The following is a 22,181-nucleotide window of genomic DNA, read 5'->3' on the forward strand; positions in this document are numbered from 1 at the left end:
TTCTGCTTTTACTTGTATTGTTTATCCCCATATAGTATGTGCTCCATGGGCAATGCTACCAGGTGTGTGTCTTGTGAGATGTATGTGTGACACCCCAGGGGTCTGGTTGCCACAGTGATAGAGATATTATGTCTGAGAGCAGGTGGGAGGTCCTTTGGTCAGGGATCCTGTGCATGCCACACCTCCTGCCCAGTCTGGGGAGGGGAAGAACTTCCCCTGTATAAACCCGGGGCTGAGGCAGGGTGAGTCAGACAAGGAGAGTGGAGAAGAGAAGCAGCATAGGAAACAGCAGAGTTACAAGGAGTCAGGGGCTGGCAGCTACAGAGCTCGCCCTGACTAAGAAGATTCTTTACCGGACCCGGAGTCCGAGGCTGTGGGGACTAATTCCTGCCCAGCAGCAGAATCCGTCAGGCAGGGGATTTCAGGTCCTCTGGCCCAGAAGCCCGAAGGCACGGTCACACGCGTGGGACCAGCACCGCCATCGTGGAGCGGAAGCCATTAGAAGGCCCCGAGTCACCGGCCATACGGGTGAGCACCACACGGTACACTCAGGGACGTGGGCTACTTACATCAGCTCCTAGCAAGGTAGCCAGAAGAGTACAGTCAGTTTGGGAGGCCTACAACTACGCCTGGCCAGGGGAGATCCCATCTGCTCAAGGACTGACCAGGCCCCATCCGCTAGCAAGTACTCCGGGAGGGTCTTTTGTTGTTACCAGTAAAGACCCTGAACTACACCGTACCGTCTCTGAGTGGTTCCTGCTACCCCCATCATCCACGTCGGCTGCCCTGAGGCCATACCCCTCCCGTTGGGGGTTATACTATCACGCTGCACAATCCCACCATCGGCCTCAGCGGTCTGCCCTGCAGCAGCAGCCCCCTGGCTGCACTCAACGGGTGGCGTAGTCATCAACCATTTACTACTAATGGACTGCCGTCTAGTTTGACTCCCTGGGCACGGACCGGGTCACCGCCACGAGACTACAACCCTCCACAGATCCGGCTCCGGGTAAGCTCCCGCATGCGCAGCGCAGCGCGACACAGGCCCAGGGGCGCGTCAACTTTGGCGTAGTCGGCAGGATTTCGTGCTCGCAACCACCGGGTACTGCGTGCCTGAAAAGCAAAGACTGTTCAAACTTACCAGTGGTGAAGATTCCCGCTATCCGTGGAGGTTTCCCGCCATCCGGCGCCATCTTCTACCTTCTTCCCGCCATCCGCGAAGTTTTCCCGCCATCCGGCGCCATCTTCGACCTTCTTCCCGCCATCCGTGGAGTTTTCCCGCCATTGGACGCCATCTTGTGGACGCCGCGCGGGAAGAAGAGGGGCGTGGACTCCGAAAGCGCGCGAGAACTGAAGCCCCGCCTCACGTCCGGACGTTGCGTAAGGTCCTGGAAGGAGCCCAGCAGACGCCGACGTCACAGGAGCGCGACGGAAGGTCCTCAACCCTGACGATCCACTGCGGAGCCGCGGCCTACGGAAGAGGATCATCGCAAGGTAGGCCACGGTCCACTAGGGGGGAGGAAGATGTCGGATACGGAGGAGAGCTTCACTGCCTCAACCCCCGCCAGCGCTACCGCTGCTGCAGTTATGCCCTTCACCATGCCCTATATCCCGGGAGCAGCTTGGCTACCCCAGTACTCAGGGGAGTCACATACCCTGCATGACTTTAGAGAAAAGCTGGATAGCCTCTTCCAGGTGTACCCCCTCACAGAAGAGCAAAAAGTGAGCATCCTGGTGGCCCAACTAACCGGGGCAGCCAAAAGAGAAGTAAAATCTTGGCCACCTGGGAGGAGGACTGTCGCAGAGATACTAACCCGGCTGAGGGACACCTTCGATACCCGCACCTCAGCCGAGATCAAGCTTAGATTCTACGGGTGCAAGCAGCGAGCGCATGAGAGTATAAGGGACTATGCACTAAACCTACAAGAGGCCCTGAGGGCCATAAAGCAGACCGACCCTGATGGGGTGGGAAACGAGGACAGGCTGTTGACTGAACAATTTATAGAGGGTTTATATTGCAATGCCCACCGAACCCAGTTGCGGGCAATGGCCTTACAGGATCCCCATCTGGACTTTGCACAGTTCAAGGATAGAGCTATCCGGGTGCTCCGAGAACCAGCACCGGGTGGCGTTGTGACCCACAGGCGCCCAGCTATCACTTACCACCAGGAGGCGGCGCCCTTGTCGACAGGGCCTGTGGGAGCTCATGCGCAGGCTTTGGACAATGACCCGGCTCCAGACCTACACCATCAGGTCCAAGAGCTAGTTAAGAGCGTTGCTGCGCTAACCCGAACTGTGCAGTCTTTACAGGTTTCCACCCCAGGGAAGATCCAGCTGGCATCCGGACCGGAGGACATCCCGTGGCGTCGACCAAGGAGGACCCCACCGGCCAGAGGAAGACCCAGTGACCGATACAGCGAGGACGGACGACCCATCTGCCGCCGCTGCAATCAACCCGGACATATGGAAAGGTACTGTTCTTTAAACGGGCACAACCTGGGGTAGAGGGCCAACCCCCAGGAAAAAGATCACCAGGCCCATCGAACTGGCGCGACAGATATGTGGGAGGACGTCCAGTCTTGCCTGTGGTACTGGATGGCATTCCCATGAGTGCCCTACTGGATACCGGGTCACAGGTCACCACCATCCCGTACGTGCTCTTCAAGCAGTACTGGAATGACTCGGATATTACCCGCTACCCTGACGACGACTTGAGTATCATCGCCAGCAATGGCCAGCCCGTGCCACAGATCGGATTTAAAGAGGTGACCCTCAAAATCGGTAGAGTCGAACTGGCCGCACAGGGACTGATCATTGTAGATATTGATAAACATGAGAGTCACCCAAAAATAACTCTAGGAACTAACGTAATTGAAAATTGTCTTGCAGAGGTGATTTTCCTTTTACAGCAGGTTGCCAAGAACGCCAGCTCCGGCGAGCAGCGGGTGCTCCAGAAAGAGATCCGGGCACTGATGCAACGGCAACAAGTCTCCGGCGGTGAGATTGGTAGCGTAAGAATGTGTGACCCTTTTCCTATTGCCATGCCCCCAAAAAGTGAAATGATGATTTGGTGCCGGGCAGCTATTGGTCTGAGAGGTAGAGATTACCAGGCAATGGTAGAACCAGTTTACTCAGACAGTAGGCCCACCATTTTGACAGCACGGGGGGTGGTCAATGTACGCCATGGGAGGGTGCCCGTTCGCATAATAAATATCGGGGAGAGGGAAGTGTACCTGCCCCGGTATGCCACGCTAGCCAAATTATATACCACTAATCAAAATTCTATACAATCTGTGGAACCCTTGCCTCCATCTCACCCGGAGGAAGGTAACGGCTCTAAGAAAGACATGGAGGACTGGTGTCAGCAACTACATCTGGGTACTGACTCCACTCCCTCACATCAGAAACAAGGAGTCTATCGGGTGGTTCAAGAGTATGAGAGAGTGTTTAGTAAACACCCGTTAGACTTCGGGCGAGTCAAGGGGGTAGAACACCGCATCCCCACGGGAGATCATCCTCCCATAAAAGAGAGGTATCGACCCGTACCCCCTGCACATTACCAACACGCCAAGGGGATGCTTAGAGACATGAAGGAGGCTGGGGTAATCCGGGATAGCTGTAGCCCCTGGGCAGCCCCACTAGTTTTAGTCAAAAAGAAAGACAACACCATGAGGATGTGTGTAGATTACCGGAAAATCAACCGTATCACACACAAGGATGCGTACCCCTTACCAAGGATAGAGGAGTCATTGGCTGCTTTAAGATCTGCTAACTTCTTCTCTACCTTGGATCTCACTAGCGGGTACTGGCAGGTTCCTGTAGCAGAGGCGGACCGGGAGAAGACCGCATTCACCACCCCGATGGGACTTAGCGAGTTCACCTGCATGCCGTTCGGACTCTGCAACGCCCCAGGAACCTTCCAACGATTAATGGAGTGCTGTCTGGGCCACAGAAACTTCGAGACGGTCCTGTTGTACCTGGACGATGTCATCGTATACTCCAAAACTTATGAGAACCACCTGAAACACCTGGCGGAGGTGTTCGAAGCTCTGGCGAGTTACGGCCTAAAGGTGAAACCCTCCAAGTGTCACCTCCTGAAACCAAAGGTGCAATACCTGGGACACGTGGTGAGCGCTGACGGAGTGGCTCCCGACCCCGATAAGATCACCGCAATTAAGGGATGGCCAAGCCCCTCCAGCGTAAAAGAAGTGCGGCAGTTCCTAGGGTTGGTAGGCTACTACCGAAGGTTTATTCCCGGTTTCACCAAAAAGGCAGCACCTATGCAGGACCTCCTGATAGGCCAGTCCCGGAAGGCCAAGAACCAGAAGCCGCCCTTCAAATGGGAAAAGCTAGAAGAAGAGTCCTTCCGCCAGCTGAAGATGGCCCTCACGGGGGATGAAATCTTGGCGTACCCGGACTATAGCCAGCCCTTCATCCTCTATACCGACGCCAGTAACATCGGGCTAGGAGCCGTACTGTCCCAGATTCAGCAGGGGAGAGAACGAGTAATCTCCTATGCCAGCCGAAAACTGCGACCCACCGAAAGGAACCCCGAAAATTACAGCTCATTTAAGCTAGAGTTCCTGGCCGTGGTATGGGCAGTCACCGAGCGCTTTAGGCATTACCTCGCTTCTTCCCGGTTCACCGTATACACGGATAACAACCCGTTGACACACCTGGACACGGCAAGACTCGGTGCCCTGGAGCAGAGGTGGATGGCCCGTCTGTCCAACTACGAGTTCACAATCAAATACCGGGCAGGACGCTCCAATACTAACGCGGACGCCCTGTCCAGGATGCCCAACCTGCCGGACGAAGGAGAAGATCCGGAGGGACTGGAAGAAGTTGAACTCCCTGCGTTCCACCGTCATGGGACTATCCAGTATTCCCACCGGGTAAGGGGTAAGCAGGCTGCTACGTTGAACCCCTTACCCCACTACAACTGGGCGGAAACGCAAGACAGCGACCCTGCCGTCCGACTGGTGAAGGAGATGCTGACTCGGCCGGAGGCTCGCCTTGAACCAGACGCTCCGGAGGAAGCCAAACAACTATGGGCGGAGAAGAGTCGACTATTCCTTTACAAGGGGAAGTTGTGCCGCAGAATGGTCAACTCCCGGACGCATGAACTACTCTGGCAAGTAGTGGTGCCCCGAAGAGACGCAGCCATGGTGATGGAGGCATACCACGACGGAGCTGGACACTTCGGGTGGAAAAAGCTGGAGTTCCTGCTGCGCGAGCGGTTCCACTGGGTAGGCATGAGGGGAACCATCGAGAAGTGGTGCAGAGACTGTGGCCCGTGCAATCTGAGAAGGAAGGACCGGGCCAGCCAGAAGACTCCCCTGCAGTCCATCGTCACCCGGCAACCGTTGGAACTGGTAGCCTTGGATCATGTAAAACTGACCCCAAGCAGAAGTGGCTACGTCTACGCGTTAACCATCGTGGATCATTACTCCCGGTTCTTGGTTGTCGTCCCCGTCAAGGACTTAACGGCTCAAACAGCAGCTAGGGCCTTCCAGCAGCACTTCTGCCGTCCACACGGGTACCCGGACCAAGTGCTGACGGACCAGGGACCTGCCTTTGAAGCGGAGGTCTTCCAGGAATTCTGCAATCTGTATGGCTGCCGGAAGATAAGGACGACACCCTACCATCCGCAAACTAATGGACTTTGTGAAAAAAATGAACCAGGTGGTAATGGATCTTCTAAAAACATTGCCCCTGGAAGAACGCAGTCTGTGGCCTGAGAAGTTGCCCGATCTGGTGGACCTATACAACCACATCCCGGTAGGTTCCACCAACTGTACCCCGGCTTACCTAATGAGGGCGAGACCTGGTAAGTTACCTGTTGACCTGGAAATGGGAGTCCTGACACCTGAGGACACTTCACCAGAAACAGACTGGGACACAGAGAGGCAGCAGCAGTACCGGAGAGTACAGGAGAGCGTGGAGCGAAGTCTCTGTCAGGCTAGGGAAAGACAAGAGAAGACTTACAACCAGTATGCTCCCGCTGTTCCCCTGGTACCCGGAGAGCAGGTCTTGAAGAGGAAGAGACGGCTCCACAAGTTGGACGACCAGTGGGAGAAGGACCCGTACACCGTACTGCCCTCAAGCCACGAGAACCCGAAGGTCTGTACCATCAGTAAAGACGGAGGGGAAACCACAGCCATTGTATCCCGGGACCACCTGAAGAAGTGTCCCGAACAACTGAGGAACCCTGAAGAGGAACAAGAAGACCATCGACCCGTGGAAGAAAGGGAAGATATGGTTAGTACCGTGCTCGGGGACTTCCCTCAGTCTTGGACTCAAGTCAATGGTGCAGTTGTGGTACCCGTACTCACCTTCCTCCAACCATCATCCCAAGAACCTACGGAGCAACGGGTAGAGCTGGAAGAACAGCCGGTCCAGGAGGCAGAAGACTCCACACAAGCAGAACAGGAGAATCAACCCTCTGCTTATAGTGAGCCTGCCGTACCCCTAGTGAGACAAAGAGCCGGTAGACAGCTGCCCAGTTTACCCTTGACAGCTCCTACACCCTGTAGTTCAGGGCCAGACAGTCAGCTCCGTAGGTCCACTCGGGCCACTAGAGGCCAGTTACCCGCACGCTGGAGAATTTAAAGTGTATAAATTGTTTTATTTATGTTTTTCTGTGTCTTGTTGCTTGTGTATAATTTTGTGTTTCTAGTTATTTTTAGGAAACCTTGGTGGATTTACCGGGAATCCTTGTATATAGTTGGAGCGTAACCCAGGATGGACTAGAGACTGTTAAGGACTCGGGGTAGGACAGACCCCTACCTGGTTACGTCTCCCTGTGTTGGTGAAATGGACACCTTTGCTTTTCTTCAAAGACTGCATCCGGTTGCGGACACGCCGTAATCATCTTATGTGTTTTTTTTATAGTATTGTTATTGTTATACTTTGTTATGTTTTTCTAAATGTGTTTAGTCCCGGAGTACTAAATTTCACTAGGGGGGAATGTGACACCCCAGGGGTCTGGTTGCCACAGTGATAGAGATATTATGTCTGAGAGCAGGTGGGAGGTCCTTTGGTCAGGGATCCTGTGCATGCCACACCTCCTGCCCAGTCTGGGGAGGGGAAGAACTTCCCCTGTATAAACCTGGGGCTGAGGCAGGGTGAGTCAGACAAGGAGAGTGGAGAAGAGAAGCAGCATAGGAAACAGCAGAGTTACAAGGAGTCAGGGGCTGGCAGCTACAGAGCTCGCCCTGACTAAGAAGATTCTTTACCGGACCCGGAGTCCGAGGCTGTGGGGACTAATTCCTGCCCAGCAGCAGAATCCGTCAGGCAGGGGATTTCAGGTCCTCTGGCCCAGAAGCCCGAAGGCACGGTCACACGCGTGGGACCAGCACCGCCATCGTGGAGCGGAAGCCATTAGAAGGCCCCGAGTCACCGGCCATACGGGTGAGCACCACACGGTACACTCAGGGACGTGGGCTACTTACATCAGCTCCTAGCAAGGTAGCCAGAAGAGTACAGTCAGTTTGGGAGGCCTACAACTACGCCTGGCCAGGGGAGATCCCATCTGCTCAAGGACTGACCAGGCCCCATCCGCTAGCAAGTACTCCGGGAGGGTCTTTTGTTGTTACCAGTAAAGACCCTGAACTACACCGTACCGTCTCTGAGTGGTTCCTGCTACCCCCATCATCCACGTCGGCTGCCCTGAGGCCATACCCCTCCCGTTGGGGGTTATACTATCACGCTGCACAATCCCACCATCGGCCTCAGCGGTCTGCCCTGCAGCAGCAGCCCCCTGGCTGCACTCAACGGGTGGCGTAGTCATCAACCATTTACTACTAATGGACTGCCGTCTAGTTTGACTCCCTGGGCACGGACCGGGTCACCGCCACGAGACTACAACCCTCCACAGATCCGGCTCCGGGTAAGCTCCCGCATGCGCAGCGCAGCGCGACACAGGCCCAGGGGCGCGTCATATGCATGCTTTGAACAGCCGTTTGAGGGTGAAAAAGTCTGCGCTCGATGTCAACGAGTTACATATTTGGAAGCCCAGATACCGGATCTAAACGTGCAGCTAGCAACACTCAGGAGCATTGCAAACCTGGACAGGAGTTTAGAGCTCACTGAGATTGTGCTGGTTAGGGCCAGTGATATGGAGGCGGGTGGAGGTGGGGAAGACCAGAATAGAGAAGTATGTAGCTGGGTAAATGTTACAAGAAGGGGTAGGGGGAAAAGTGCCAGGGAGCCCAGTCCTGATCTGGCACAACCTAGTAAATATGCCTGTTTGGCTGATATTAGGATTGCTATCCCAGGACTGGGATCACTAAAGCAGGACGCTCCTAGCAACCAGGAAGATGACTGTTGTAGGAAGGAGGGTAATAGGAGTGCAGCAAAGACCAGACAGATGGTGGTAGGAGACTCTATAAATAGGCGGACAGACGGAGTCATCTGCCGCCGAGACCGTGAATGCCGAACAGTGTGTTGTCTGCTGGTTGCTCGGGTTCAACATATAGCGGATCGGATACACAGATTGCTGGGTGGGTTTGGGCAAAACTCAGCAGTCATGGTACACATTGGTACTAATGACAAAGTTAGAGGGAGGTGGAAGGTCCTTAAAAATGATTACGGGGAACTAGGAGAGAAGCTGAAGGCCAGGACCTCCAAGAAATACTGTCGGTGCCACATGCGTCACTAGATAGACAGCGGGAGCTTAGGGAGATAAACAAGTAGCTTAGACATTGGTGCAGGAAAGAAGGGTTTGGGTTCATGGAGACCAAGGCCGACCTTCTCACCAGTCCGGTGACAGGGAGCAGGTGGATGCTGGCTGACTTCAGTAATAATCTCTTTTACAATTAGATTTTTGCCCTAGTTTTTACTCAATATTTATTCCTGTACAAAGGACCTTTTTGAATGAATTAAATTTAATGTAATTGACTCCTGGATGAAATGTAATCATGTTATTTTGAAAAAGAGGTGATGTTTTGATTAAAAATGACTAAGAATTATATATAATCATATGAAATAATCATGTTCAAAAGGGGATACTTAAAGGGACTATGAACTATATTTAATCATCAGACTAACCATTCATTAGTTACTACATATTTTAGTGACATATCTGCACATCCTGTATATGTTAATTCTGATAGATATATATCACTTGCACTTTATATTTATATAATTAGATACATATTCCCTTTACTATATCCCATTATGGCTAATAAGTAATACATCATACATACTCCTCTGTATGCGTTACCCCCTGATTCCCTCATTTGAGCTTCATTTTTATCTTATTTGTATTGTTGTATGTTTTTTGTCTATGTCTGTGCCCTTTTGAATTTTTATTACATTAATTGCTATAAAATAAAAAATATTTTTATATAACTTTTTTGTCCAGTGAATATTGTTTTGTTGGTCTATTGATCTTGTGTTTAGATATTGTGAATTTATTTTCTTGGTAACTCTGAGAAACTCCTTCTGTTTTGTAGGATTTATTCTACTGTAGGGAAGGGCCGCATCTCAATGGGGAGGGAGCAGCTATGCTGGGGGAAAATCGTCAGACGGATGGAGGAGCTTTTAAACTAGGATCTGGGGGGAGGGAGGGTATGCGTGCTTATAAGGAGATAGATAGACTAGACCAGGGATCTCAAACTCAGCTGGGCATATGGGCCGCACACGGAAAAACATTTAATTTGGGGGGTCCGCATTATTTGCATGACAAAGTGACATTTTTAGTGATACCATTTTATTTTATATACACCTTTTGAATTGGTCCTCATCTTGCAGACATGGTCTCCCATCCAGGTTCCCCATATTGCAGACATGGTCTCCCATCCAGGTTCCCCATATTGCAGACATGGTCTCCCATCCAGGTCCCCCATATTGCAGACATGGTCTCTCATCCAGGTCCCCCATATTGCAGACGTGATCTCCCATCCAGGTCCCCCATATTGCAGACGTGGTCTCCCATCCAGGTCCCCCATATTGCAGACGTGGTCTCCCATCCAGGTCCCCCATATTGCAGAGGTGGTCCCAATATAGCAGGCATGGTCTCCCATCCAGGTCCCCTTGCAGACATGGTCTCCCATCCAGATCCCCTATATTGCAGACATGGTCCCCCATCCAGGTCCCCCATATTGCAGACATGGTCCCCCATATTGCAGACATGGTCCCCCATATTGCAGACATGGTCCCCCATATTGCAGACATGGTCCCCCATATTGCAGACATGGTCCTCCCATCCAGGTCCCCCATATTGCAGACATGGTCCCCCATATTGCAGACATGGTCCCCCATCCTGGTCCTTATCTTGCAGACATGTCCCCCATCCAGGTCCCCCCCATACTGCACACAGGGTCCGTCCGTCCCCCATACTGCGCACAGGGTCCGTCCGTCCCCCATACTGCGCTAAGGGTCCCCATCCCCCCATACTGCGCTAAGGGTCCCCATCCCCCCATACTGCACTAAGGGTCCCCGTCCCCCCATACTGCGCTCAGGGTCCCCGTCCCCCCATACTGCGCTCAGGGTCCCCGTCCCCCCATACTGCGCACAGGGTCTCTGTCCCCCATACTGCGCACAGGGACCCTGTCCCCCCATACTGCGCACAGTGCCCCCCCCATACTGAGCACAGGTCCCCTGTGCTGTATTTCACATGACAGAGAAACAAAAAAAAAAGATTCTCACCTGTCCTCCGTTCCCTCGGCGTCCTTTCTGCACCTGTGGCCCGCAGGCACAGACCCCGTAATGATCGCGGCTCTCTCCAGCAGCCGCCGACATCAGCGCTGTAATGCAGTGTATTGCCGCGCAGAGACCGGCTCTCTGCACAGCAATACCAGTATCAGCCGCCGGCCTATCAGACGCCAGCAGCTGACATCTGCGTCCCAGCGCAGTAGCGTATGACGTCACTGCCATGCGCAGATGTCAGCTGCTGGCCTCTGATAGGCCGGCGGCTGATACTGGTATTGCTGTGCAGAGGGCCGGTCTCTGCGCGGCAATACACTGCACTACTGCGCTGATGTCGGCGGCTGCTGGAGAGAGCCATGATCGTTACGGGGTCTATGTGCCTGCGGGCCGCAAGAAGCAGCCGGAGGGGCAACAGTGTTTGAGACCCCTGGACTAGACAGAGAGAGTGGGACAGCAGGGGCAATAGAGCATCTAGGGTGGGGCTAGGATATGCAAGGAATGTAGGGAGCTGAGTAGGAGTAGCAAATGTGCTAATTGTATTAAATGTCTGCTGGCAAAGGCAAGAAGTCTTGCAAACAAAATGGCTGAACTGGAGGCTCTTATGTCGGTCATGAAATATGATGTGGTAGGTATTACGGAAACCTGGCTGGAAAAAGCCATGACTGAAGCCATGACTGGGTGACAAACATGGAGGGATTACATTTAGAAAGGATAGGAAAGACAAAAAAGGTGGAGGGATGTGTATTTTCGTAAGATCCAACTTAAAACGTGTTCAATGATAACATTGGGAGAAGCTGCGACAATGTAGAGTCAGTTTGGGTAAATATACATGGGGATGGTCATAATGGAAAGCTGCTAAGAGGAGTTTGTTACAAGCCTCCTAATATAGCTGAACTGGTAGAGGACAAAATGATGGAACAAATTAAAAATGCAGCAAATAATAATAGGGTCCTTATTATGGGGGATTTTAACTATCCAGATTTTCAATGGGACACAGAATCTTCCAGTTGTGCTAAAAGCTACAAATTCTTATCCACAGTTCAGGACAATGACCTCTCTCAGCTGGTAGATGAACCAACCAGGGGAGGTAATCTGCTGGATCTGGTGCTGTCATATAGACCAGATACAATTTCAGATCTAGAGGTCCGGGAGCATTTGGGAAACAGCGACCATAATATGATAAGTTTCAATGTAATATTCAATAAAACATTTCAAAAAGGAAATGCAAAAACCTGAAACTTTAGGAAAGCTGATTTCAACAAATTAAGGGAAGAGCTTAATTGTGTAGACTGGGACCATGTCATGGTAACTGGGGATAGATACCAAACGTAAATGGGGCATGTTTAAGGAAATACTTTGGACTTTGCAAAGGCATTCGATACAGTATCACATAACAGCCTTATACTGAAGCTACAGAAGAAAGGACTTAGATGGGTAAGGAATTGTCTAAATGATAGGAAACAAAGGGTTGTCATAAATGGCACATTCTCTAAATGGGACATAGTCAGCAGTGGGGGGCCGCAGGGATCTGTGCTAGGACCAATTCTCTTTAACCTCTATTAATGACCTGGGGGATGGGATTGTGAGTAAAACGTCAGTTTTTGCTGACGATATCAAACTATGTAGGATATTGAAATCTGATCTTGACATTACGATATTGCAGAATGATCTGGATAAGATGACTGAATGGACAAACACTTGGCAGATGAGGTTTAATGTAGATAAATGTAGTGTAATGCACACAGGATGGAGTAATCCTATGGCTACATATACATTAAATGGGAGTATACTCAGGACTACAGAACAGGAGAAGGATTTGGGTATTCTGGTTACAAGTACTCAATGTCAAGCAGCTGCCGCAAAAGCAAACAACATTTTAGGGTGTATAAAAAGAGAAATAAAATCCTGCGATCCCAACATATTGTTACCCCTTTATAAATCACTGGTGAGGCCACATCTGGAATATGGAATCCAGTTTTGGGCTCCACATTTCAAAATGGATATTCAGAAGTTAGAGTCAGTTCAAAGGTGGCAACTAGATTATTACAAGGGATGTAGGCTTCTCATATGATGAGAGGTTGGAAAAGTTGAGCTTGTTTAACTTAGAAAAACGACGGATCTCACTGACATGTATAAATATATGTGGTCAGTACAAAGGTGTAGCACATGACTTATTCCTTCCAAAGACTAAGGACCAGGGGGCAATCATTACTGGTGGAAGAAAGGCGATTCCGGCACCTAAACAGTAAAGGGTTCTTTACAGTCAGAGCAGTGGGACTGTGGAATGCCCTACTACAGGAGGTAGTAATGGCCGACACTATAACAGCTTTCAAAAAAGGGCTGGATGATTTCCTCGCTACAGGTAATATGGTGTCCTAGAGTTAAATTAGACAAAATGTTACACCTATAGTAGTACATTTGATCCAGGGTTCCTGTACTGATCGCCTTTCTCGGGGTCAAGAAGGAATTTTTCCCCATGATGCAAATTGGCTGAATGTATCCTTGGTTTTTTGCCTTCTTCTGGATCAAAAGATTTAGGTACAGGGATTTTAGTAATACAATAACAGTAATACAAAAAATAAAACTAATTAAAAATTATTTATGGTTATTTGTAATTGTAATAGTGCAGTAATAATAAAAATGGTAATCCATTTGTGAGGCCTAGTTCCAGTAAGTTAGTGTAGTGTTGGTATGGGGAGTACAATTGGGGGAGAAAGGTTGAACTTGATGGACCTAGGTCTTTATCCAATCTACGTTACTATGTTACACTATCTGACTTCCAAACAAGAACCCATGTATCTGGCTAATATCTTTCAGTACAAGGGCGCACACTCAGCAGCGTCTGTGTCCTTCAGTAACATGGATAAAATGGCGCTGAGGGAACATGGCCGGTTTTTATATCGAGAGGAAATGTGATTTCAGCAGCGAATTGCAGAAGCCCTTGTATCTGGACACTGTGGATGCTTCCTGCGCTCTGACTGGCTAGCCACGCATTCCTGACTTAAAGTTACCGGCTACAGGACAAAATAAATAAATAAAAAAATTACAAGCGCACCACTGATCTATCACCCCACTCATCTGCCACATCCCCCCGCTCATCATAAACAAGCACTATGCTAGCCAAACTGTTCAAAACGCTGCAGTTGCCCCGCAATCACGTTCCCGCATTTATTCCCCGAACTTTGCCGATTTTTTCCAATTTTAAGAAATTTTGCTTGCATTTCCGATCATGAATCCGAATGTGCCATATTCGTATCAAATTGAGGCTGCGTGCCCACAATGCGTTTTTCAAGCGTTTTTGCTGTGGAAACGCTTGAAAAACACTTGGTAATACGTGCCCCATGGGTCCCAATGACAATCCGCATGTTCTGTGCCTATGCTGCTTAATTTTCCGCAGGGGATTTTATGTGCGGGAAAATCCGCAGCATCTCCATTATTTTTGCGTTTATGCATGCGGAATTGCCTACTCAATGCATTAGAAAAACGCATGGCAATTCCGCATGTCAAAAACGCGCCAAAAACAAGTGTTAGATTCCGCACGCGTTTTTTCTGGCAAGGAGATGCAGAAATGAAGCGGAAATTTTCCGCTTCGTTTCTGCATTGAGGGCACATAACCTTAGGTTGTAAGATTGGATTTCGAATAAATTCGCTCATCACTACTCACCAAGCTGCTTGCCTATTGTCCTGTAGCCAATCCCAGCCTTGTGCAGGTCTACAGGTGTCCTTAGACATCTCTTTGGTCTTGGCCATGGGGGAGAGATTGGAGTGTGATTGATTGATTGAGTGTGTGGACAGGTGTCTTTTATACAGGTAACGAGTTCAAACAGGTACAATAAATACAGGTGAGGAGGGCAGAGTAGGAGGGCTTCTGAAAGAAAAACTAACAGGTCTGTGAGAGAACAGAATTCTTGCTGGTTGGTAGGTGATCAAATACTTATTTAATGCAATAAAATACAGTTTAATTATTTAAAAATCATACAATGTGATTTTCTGGATTTTTTTTAAGATTCTGTCTCTCACAGGTGAAGTGTACCTACGATAAACTTGCAAAATCAGCAGTGTATCAAATACTTATTTTCCCCACAGTAGCAGCAGCTATGGACGTCCATCACGATAGCTTCATCCTCATCGCTAATGCTATAATATGAGAAGTTCAGCTAACAGGCTCTAATGATTGGCATTATCTAGGAGACTGTCTATTGTACTATATGATTGCTGAAAAGATTAGGGATAAAGCAAGAGAATCTCTCAATATCCTATAACTGCTGCTATAAGCACAAGATAAGAGAAACTGACAATGTGTCGGCTTCATGAATTTTAAAGCTTACCACAGTGAATTTATTCACAGTTCTCCTGAATAAATTGTTCTGTTACATAGAAACGGTAGGAAGATCTATTATCCTGATTAAACAAACATAATTGATATATATTGCAATAATCTTGAGTGACAAACTCTTTACTACTAATATCCTAGCTGACTTTCAGTTCTGGGACCATTGAGTCAATAATTTTTACATTTTGCTACTATATTTCTAGTTTTAATCGTGAAAAAATAAAAGTTAATTTTTACCATTTACTCCAATTGGATTAGTCTGTGAAATTTGGAAATATAAGTTTTGGAGATATATAATAATTTGTCAGAGCAGTGAATGGATTTACAGATCTGGGCAGTTAAAGGTCAGCATCTCCTAATCCCAGGGGGGAGGTGGATCCTCCAGGTTGTAAGTTCTATAGAAAAGGGCTTTCATAATTCACAAAGTCATTTGAACAGTTTTCGGTGGAAGAGAATGTTGTACTTTAATGGAAAAATGGTGATCACACGACCTATAAAGCAGCCACAGCCGGTGACTGAGAAGAATCTGTGACTTTTCTACATTTAGTGGTTACTACTCACCTGGGTGGTCATATGTAGGAATCCCCTCTTTACACCGCTCATCACCCCTTACATATGTCTCTGTAGTATTAATATGGGTCAGATCTTCACCCTGAAACAAATATTGTAAAAGTCACAAACAGATAAGAAGTCACATCTATGATCAGCTCTAATCCTGCCATCTCCACCGCTCTCATTACACAAGTATAAAACATATAATACTGGTGGATAAAACAAGACTGAGCACAAGACCTTCACAGCCGTCTACACATCATAGGGGAGATCTCATGACACCTTCTCTCCATCTACCTGATGATCCTGAGGAACATTGGGATCTTCTTGTTTACAGTCCTGTGGAAGAAAAGGACGGGGACATCTCTCTGGTGTTGTCCTCTTACTGGATCGATCTGGAGGAAACACATACAAGGACTGAATTCATTCTTTACATACAGATAATTATAGTCCGTGTGTATTTAGTCCTGTCTATTACCTGGTGATGTGAGGGGCTGGGGAACCTCCATCATGACGTCCTTGTACAGATCTTTGTGTCCTTCTAAATACTCCCACTCCTCCATGGAGAAATAGACGGCGACATCCTGACACCTTATAGGAACCTGACACATATAATGATACCGTCATCCCCCCGATCCCTCCATAGCACTACTGTATAATGTCCCAGCATTCCCAGCAGTGTCACCTCTCCAGTCAGCAGCTCAATCATCTTGTAGGTGAGTTCTAGGATCTTCTGGTCATTGATGTCCTCATGTATGAAGGGGTGAGGTGGAGGCCCTGTGATTAGGCTCAGGGGTCTTCCCCATCCCTCAGACACAGGATCCTGACAGCGCTCACTAGAGGTCTTCTTCACTACTGTATAATCCTGGTAATGGAGAGACACATTAATAAATCTCACTCCAGACATTTCCAGAGTCCTCACCTCTCCAGTTCTGTCCATCTGTTATTCCCATAGATAAGAATGATGTAATGTGACGTCATCAGAATCTCTCACCTCTCCAGTAAGCCGGAAGAGGATCTCTAGAGTGAGGTGTAATATCCTCTCCGCCATCTTGTCTCTGTCCATAACCATCCTTGATGGGTAAATCAGGAAAATTCTCTTATATAGAAGATATTCACTGAGAGGGTCCGATATTGTAGAGACCTGAATGAGAAGAAGATGAGACGATGTAACATTATAAAAATCCTGTGTGATAATACAATTACTGGAGATAATAAGGGAAACATATGAGGAGATATATTATTTTACAGTATCTAGTTTTCTTCTTTACATCTAGTAATAAAACCTATATATTTTAGACCACAGACCACAAGCAGTTTCTTCCTTGGAGTCTGTAGCTGAATATGTTTCTCATAGACTCATCTTCCATAACGCTAATTCGCGTCTCATTTAAATCTTTATGACAACCCAAAACATCCAAATAACCCTGATCAAAAGTTCACATACCCTGGTGATTTTGGCCTGATAACATGCACAAAATTTGACACAAATGGGTTTGAATGGCAACTAAAGGTAACATCCTCACCTGTAACCTGTGTGCTTGTAATCAGTGTGTGTGCATAAAAGCTGAGTGAGTTTCTGGGATCCAGACAGACTCTTGCATCTTTCATCCAGCCACTGACGTTTCTGGATTGTGAGTGAAAAGAATTGTCAACGGATCTACGAGAAAAGGTAGTTGAACTATATAACACAAGAAAGGGATACAAAAAAAAATAGCCAAGGAATTGATAATGCCAGTCAGCAGCATTCAAACTATGAATAACAAATGGAAAATAAGGGGCTCTGTAAAAACCAAACCATGGTCAGGTAGACCAACAAAAATTTCAGCCACAACTGCCAGGAAAATTGTTTGGGATTCAAAGAAAAACCCACAAATAACATCAGCTGTAATTCATGACTCTATGAAAACTAGCGGGGTGGCTGTTTCAAGATGCACAATAAGGAGGCAATTAAAGAAAAATGGGTGCATGGTCGCCAGAAGAAAGCCATTACTGTGCAAATGCCACAAAGCATCTCGCCTACAATACGCCAAACAGCACAGAGACAAGCCTCAAAACTTCTGGAACAAGGTAATTTGGAGTGATGAGACCAAAATTGAACTTTTTGGCCACAAACATAAACATTACATTTAGATAGAGGTCAACAAGGCCTATGATGAAAGGAACACCATTCCTACTGTAAAGCACGGAGGTGGATCGCTTATGTTTTGGGATTGTGCGAGCTACAAAGGCACAGGAAACTTGGTAAAAGTTGAAGGAAAGATGAATGCAGCACGTTATCAGCAAATACTGGAGGCAAATTTGCACTCATCAGCCCGGAAGCTGCGCATGGGACGTACTTGGACGTTCCAACATGACAAGTGATTTTGATGAGTGATTCTGACAAGTGATTTTGATGAGTGATTCTGACAAGTGATTTTAACGAGTGATTCTGACAAGTGATTTTGACGAGTGATTCTGACAAGTGATTTTGACGAGTGATTCTGACAAGTGATTTTGACAAATGATTCTGACAAGTGATTTTGACGAGTGATTCTGACAAGTGATTTTGATGAGTGATTCTGACAAGTGATTTTGACAAATGATTCTGACAAGTGATTTTGACGAGTGATTCTGACAAGTGATTTTGATGAGTGATTCTGACAAGTGATTTTGATGAGTGATTCTGACAAGTGATTTTGATGAGTGATTCTGACAAGTGATTTTGACGAGTGATTCTGACAAGTGATTTTGACAAATGATTCTGACAAGTGATTTTGACGAGTGATTCTGACAAGTGATTTTGACAAGTGATTTTGACAAATGATTCTGACAAGTGATTTTGACGAGTGATTCTGACAAGTGATTTTGATGAGTGATTCTGACAAGTGATTTTGACGAGTGATTCTGACAAGTGATTTTGATGAGTGATTCTGACAAGTGATTTTGACGAGTGATTCTGACAAGTGATTTTGACGAGTGATTCTGACAAGTGACTTTGACAACTGTAATAATAATAATAAAAAAAAATTAACTGTTCGCTGTTGGGACTTGACCCCAAAATTCTGTGTCCCAAAGCCAGTGCACTAACCACTGAACTATAAACTCAGCTGTAAAAATATAGGAGTTCTATTTGGTTACATTATTTTCAGTGCACACTTGTCTAAAACTCATTGGGACTTATGCACAGACTGAAAGCAAGCCAAATTCAAATGATATTTAATTCTGATGTGTGAGTCTGATGTGTGACTTACTTCAAACTTCAGAATCATAATGACTTTTAGTCATCCTGAGTATTTTCATGGTTGATCTCATAAGACAAGAAAAGGTATCAGTTAGTATCACTTGACTGGATAGCACAATAGTAAGGCACCAGTCTCTAAAGCTGCAGTGTTAGATTTCAAATCCTGATAGGAATAAGATTTTTTTTTTATTATTATTACTATGGCTATTTCGCACACAAACTACAGGGGTGTTTTACTTTTAATATCTGACACTCAGATTGTCATCCTGATGTGTTAACAGTTTCAGACACGCTGTCTATTTGCATGGTAAATTACATAGCCAAAGTAAATTGGGAGTTTGTAGCCAGTTCTTTGGTGGATGGAAATAAAAATTTACAATAAAGACATTTTATCACTAGACCCCTTTAAGAAATTATGCAAATATAAAGTCACTTGGAAATCTATATGCAGTAAATTAGTGCCTCCCAATTTAGTTTGGCTATGTAATTTACCATACAAATAGACAGTGTATAATAGATCTCTCTGTCTGTAATGACTCTATATAATAGATCCCTCTGTGTGTAATGACTCTATATAATAGATCCCTCTGTGTGTAATGACTCTATATAATAGATCCCTCTGTGTGTAATGACTCTATATAATAGATCCCTCTGTGTGTAATGACTCTATATAATAGATCTCTCTGTCTGTAATGACTCTATATAATAGATCCCTCTGTGTGTAATGACTCTATATAATAGATCCCTCTGTGTGTAATGACTCTATATAATAGATCCCTCTGTGTGTAATGACTCTATATAATAGATCCCTCTGTGTGTAATGACTCTATATAATAGATCCCTCTGTGTGTAATGACTCTATATAATAGACCCCTCGGTGTGTAATGACTCTATATAATAGATCTCTCTGTGTGTAATGACTCTATATAATAGATCCCTCTGTGTGTAATGACTCTATATAATAGATCACTCTGTGTGTAATGACTATATAATAAATCCCTCTGTGTGTAATGACTCTATATAATAGATCCCTCTGTGTGTAATGAGGCTCTATAATAGATCCCTCTGTGTGTAATGACTCTATATAATAGATCCCTGTGTGTAATGACTTTATATAATAGATCCCTCTGTGTGTAATGACTCTATATAATAGATCCCTCTGTGTGTAATGACTCTATCTAATAGATCCCTCTGTGTGTAATGACTCTATCTAATAGATCCCTCTGTGTGTAATGACTCTATATAATAGATCTCTCTGTCTGTAATGACTCTATATAATAGATCCCTCTGTGTGTAATGACTCTATATAATAGATCCCTGTGTGTAATGACTCTATATAATAGATCCCTCTGTGTGTAATGACTCTATATAATAGATCCCTCTGTGTGTAATGACTCTATATAATAGATCCCTCTGTGTGTAATGACTCTATATAATAGATCTCTGTCTGTAATGACTCTATATAATAGATCCCTCTGTGTGTAATGACTCTATATAATAGATCCCTCTGTGTGTAATGACTCTATATAATAGACCCCTCGGTGTGTAATGACTCTATATAATAGATCTCTCTGTGTGTAATGACTCTATATAATAGATCCCTCTGTGTGTAATGACTCTATATAATAGATCCCTCTGTGTGTAATGACTCTATATAATAGACCCCTCGGTGTGTAATGACTCTATATAATAGATCCCTCTGTGTGTAATGACTCTATATAATAGATCACTCTGTGTGTAATGACTCTATATAATAAATCCCTCTGTGTGTAATAACTCTATATAATAGATCCCTCTGTGTGTAATGAGGCTCTATAATAGATCCCTCTGTGTGTAATGACTCTATATAATAGATCCCTCTGTGTGTAATGACTCTATATAATAGATCCCTGTGTGTAATGACTTTATATAATAGATCCCTCTGTGTGTAATGACTCTATATAATAGATCCCTCTGTGTGTAATGACTCTATATAATAGATCCCTCTGTGTGTAATGACTCTATATAATAGATCCCTCTGTGTGTAATGACTCTATATAATAGATCCCTCTGTGTGTAATGACTCTATATAATAGATCTCTCTGTCTGGAATGACTCTATATAATAGATCCCTCTGTGTGTAATGACTCTATATAATAGATCCCTCTGTGTGTAATGACTCTATATAATAGACCCCTCGGTGTGTAATGACTCTATATAATAGATCTCTCTGTGTGTAATGACTCTATATAATAGATCCCTCTGTGTGTAATGACTCTATATAATAGATCACTCTGTGTGTAATGACTCTATATAATAAATCCCTCTGTGTGTAATGACTCTATATAATAGATCCCTCTGTGTGTAATGAGGCTCTATAATAGATCCCTCTGTGTGTAATGACTCTATATAATAGATCCCTCTGTGTGTAATGACTCTATATAATAGATCTCTCTGTCTGGAATGCCTCTATATAATAGATCCCTCTGTGTGTAATGACTCTATATAATAGATCCCTCTGTGTGTAATGACTCTATATAATAGACCCCTCGGTGTGTAATGACTCTATATAATAGATCCCTCTGCGTGTAATGACTCTATATAATAGATCCCTCTGTGTAATGACTCTATATAATAGATCACTCTGTGTGTAATGACTGTATATAATAGATCCCTCTGTGTGTAATGACTCTATATAATAGATCTCTCTGTCTGTAATGACTCTATATAATAGATCCCTCTGTGTGTAATGACTCTATATAATAGATCCCTCTGTGTGTAATGACTCTATATAATAGATCCCTCTGTGTGTAATGACTCTATATAATAGATCCCTCTGTGTGTAATGACTCTATATAATAGATCCCTCTGTGTGTAATGACTCTATATAATAGACCCCTCGGTGTGTAATGACTCTATATAATAGATCTCTCTGTGTGTAATGACTCTATATAATAGATCCCTCTGTGTGTAATGACTCTATATAATAGATCACTCTGTGTGTAATGACTATATAATAAATCCCTCTGTGTGTAATGACTCTATATAATAGATCCCTCTGTGTGTAATGAGGCTCTATAATAGATCCCTCTGTGTGTAATGACTCTATATAATAGATCCCTGTGTGTAATGACTTTATATAATAGATCCCTCTGTGTGTAATGACTCTATATAATAGATCCCTCTGTGTGTAATGACTCTAATAGATCCCTCTGTGTGTAATGACTATCTAATAGATCCCTCTGTGTGTAATGACTCTATATAATAGATCTCTCTGTCTGTAATGACTCTATATAATAGATCCCTCTGTGTGTAATGACTCTATATAATAGATCCCTGTGTGTAATGACTCTATATAATAGATCCCTCTGTGTGTAATGACTCTATATAATAGATCCCTCTGTGTGTAATGACTCTATATAATAGATCCCTCTGTGTGTAATG

At 45.8% G+C, this 22,181-nt stretch overlaps 1 pseudogene; it reads right to left on the bottom strand.

Annotated features, from left to right (window-relative positions):
* LOC141198678 (uncharacterized) overlaps positions 1-22,181 on the bottom strand; it is a 208,436-nt pseudogene that overhangs the window by 53,891 nt on the left and 132,364 nt on the right.

This window comes from Phyllobates terribilis, unplaced genomic scaffold (assembly GCF_046119375.1).
Source record: "Phyllobates terribilis strain yellow unplaced genomic scaffold, ASM4611937v1 Scaffold_99__1_contigs__length_5935540, whole genome shotgun sequence".
NCBI lineage: Eukaryota > Metazoa > Chordata > Amphibia > Anura > Dendrobatidae > Phyllobates > Phyllobates terribilis.